Below are 3,555 nucleotides of genomic sequence, written 5' to 3'. Positions count from 1 at the left end.
TCAACTACAAAAAATTACATTCACTGCTATGTAAAAAAAATACAAAAACTCTGTCTCTCAAAGATTCAATGGTGTGTAAATTGTTCATTTATGCTACTGCGTTCTTTTTTTCATCGCACTGCTGTGCATTTCATTTCTTCCATTACATACACAGAACAACATAAAAATTACATATTGTTTTACTTATGCCCTAAGACAAAACTCCCGTGAAAATAAAAAACTATAAAATTAAAATCCTTACCAAAACTTGCCAACCCACAATAAATTACATTTACTGTTTTACTGACATTTACTATTTTACTGACAAAACTGGCGGTAAATGGAACTTTTACTTCACATCAAATTCATTTTGCAGGTCTGTACTTCAACCATTGAAGTATGTGATTTGCGATTTGATCGCATTGCGAAATCGCATTCGGCGGAAGAGAAAAATGAAGCATTAACATTTGGGTGCGATCTGCGATATGTGATCGGATCGCATCGCACCATCGCAATCGGAGAAAGTGAACAGACGGAGGCTCCAAGCATGCATGCGATTTGCGATCTGCGATCTCATCGCATCGCAAAGGTAAAGAAAAACAGTTTGTTGTCGCTGTTTAACTTTGCTGCAGTTGAAATTATATTTCAACACCCAAAACCAACTATATTATGTGGGCTAAATAATCCAGTTGCCTCGAACAACTCAGTCGTGGACATCGATTTTATCCAGTTGGCCTTCTCTGAGATTCCTGCAGAATATTTCGTAAAGGCAAGATGCATAGCATTCTCATTCTTCGACTTTACTCGAGAACGGATAAAACAGGATATCGAAGCTGCTGCGATGAACCCCAAAAATGCCAAGGCGAAGAATATTATGCCCAATCTCTTGCCTTTTCTTATTCTAGGGATGAAGAAGGGGCCCAAGCAATAGGGCAAGCTATGCCGAGGATCGGTCAAAATGGGCGAACATAAACTTTGGCTCCAATAAATGGGATTTCTCGATATTCAATAACACACAGTGGAACTTGTCTACGCTGTTGTGAAGGTTTGTGAGGCAGCCCACATTCTTTGCTCCTTTCAACGCCGAAAGTAATTTGATATTAGAAGCCGCTGGCAACTTGAGAACGCTAAAGAAATTCGTTCTTGCCTCTGCATACAGTATCTTTCGATTGTTCTGGTTGACAAGAACCTATAGATTCACGTAAGGGGGAGGCTTTAGCGCTGTATGGTGGGCGGTTAAATTCAAATTTGAATTCGAATTCAAATAGACTAGTGATATAAATAACATTAATATCGTCAGACTGACTTACTCTCAGTACAAACATCCGAACCAGCATTGCATTGATTACGTTGAACCGTAGAGCCTCCCGGAGGGGAAACGCCTATTTCTACCCCTGTAGATCCATTAATACACCCTCTAAGGACATCGGTACATAGGAAGACTCTGACATCTATTTACCCATCAATCCGTATAAGTAATTTTCAGGCGAACACTTTCTGGTTAATAGTTATGGAGCTGTTCATAATATGATCATCCATCTCGCTGTTTGTATTGATGGTCATTGAAACGCGGAGGCATGCGTAACATAGGCCCATCCATTCTTTTGATATTGATGGCCATGAAACACAAGACACGAGCTCGATTGATGATAAATACTGTGTACGAAATGATGTATCAGGTGGAATCAGCGTTGTACGCATTAATACCATTTATTTATATGAAGATTCAAATTAGAAATTAGAAATTTGAACTTGTAAACCCGCCTCGCCCAAATTCAAAATTTGAACTTGTAAACCAGTAGCGATGACAAACATGGGTCAGAGGTATTCAAGCCTTTCTGGAACCTTCAACGAACCTTCAAGGCACCCTCGGTTCCCTTTTCTATAAGGGGGAGGAGGAGGGAAAGGCTATGTAGCTTTATCTTTTACAGAAATGGGCGTTGCACAGGTTGTGATTCTCCTTCTGGTTGTGTTTTTGGGATGTTCCTTTTGCCACTGCATTCAGTCTCACTGTCCTCAAGATCCTCTCGACATCGAAGCCTCTCAAGATGACTTCAATTGAGTTGATTTACAGCGGGTTTGCAATTTTTGTATTGTTTTTCTGTTTCAGTATTGGTTCTCTGTTATTGGGCAGGATCAAGAACGACGAATAAGGTTTGAGCAGTCAGACTTTATGCAGAGGAATTGGCTGGGGCTGGTTTTATATTTTTCAATCGCTACCATTGTATTTTTTTAGGTGGTTATTGTATTTTTAGTAGGCACATGTATATGGGATTTGAGCTTTGAATTTTTTTTGCACATAACAAATTATATGAGAGATTTTTCGGCGTACATCACAAGAAATTTCATTTGTCTGACAAATGAAATTTCTTGTGATGTACGCCGAAAAATCTCTCATAAAGTTAATATGGATCACAGAAGCCTCAAATCAACATAACAAATTATTTTTATAGCCATGAGATTTGAACTCTTCTTGCACATAACGTATTATTTTTATAGCTATAGAGATTTAATCAGATTTGAACTTTAAACTTTTAGCCATAGAGATTTGATCAGATTTGAACTTTAAACTTTTAGCCATAGAGATTTGAATCTTGAATCTCCTCTTACACATCATTTCATTTTTACAGCCATAATCAATTAAACTACCCAAAGACTACCATGAAACTGCTATTGATTCAAGTAATGTAAATAATTTTAATGGCGGTTTGTGGGTTTGAAGCGAACGGGAAGATTGCATGGAATCTTGCTCTAGCACGGCTGAGGTAGGGATTTGATTGTTTGGAATCTTGCTAAGGCACGATTGAGGTAGGGATTTGATTGTATTGTTTGAGAATATTGGAATGTTCGGTAGAGCTGCAGAATGGGTTTTACAGACCATCATCGTTTTAGTATCTGCCCTGCGATTTTTGCATGCGTTTTGCTGTATGGATTGCAGAGCCAGTTCTGCTCACTTGAAGGGTTGGCTGTGACACTCCTAAACCTACATATGCACATAGTAAAAAAAAATTTCCACCCCGAGTACGAGCACCTATCCATTACAATTTGAGGTCACACGAGGTTTAATTATCCAATTATGTTTTTTGTTAATTGCGTATCTACACCTTGCTGACATGCCAACCCTTGGTACTGGCTTTGGTTCGGTTCTCGATCCAACTCACTAGTTAGTGTACCCATGAGAATTTATGTTGAACATTTTTTGACTGACAGCTAAATCTACTATATGGTAATTCTCTGTCCTTCCACACCGTGATTTCACATTTCAATTCTTTGGTTTTATGGCTCACTGCCTTGCATTAATCGCTACATTGTCCTGCTTGACGTGGCGCGGGCAGAGCAAATCTTGATGCCTGTGACCTTGGATTCTTCACCCCATCAAGGGCGAAGGAGGAAGGAGGCCCATCCAACAGTCAACCTTATTCCGGGAGGCTATTCCATCGCCTCATCGCGGATGTGTATCATTCCTTACTCTGCCTTTTGTGTTTGGCTCTGCTGTTTGGTTTCTCCTGCACTGTTAATGCTCTGTGTTAATGGATGGCAACCCGTGAGGGTTATGGGCGCAGACTAAGGCCTTCC

Source organism: Pinus tabuliformis, chromosome J, assembly GCF_031772625.1.
Source record: "Pinus tabuliformis cultivar Carrire ecotype Pingquan chromosome J, CPIR1, whole genome shotgun sequence".
NCBI lineage: Eukaryota > Viridiplantae > Streptophyta > Pinopsida > Pinales > Pinaceae > Pinus > Pinus tabuliformis.
Note: the sequence above shows the minus strand (reverse complement) of the source record.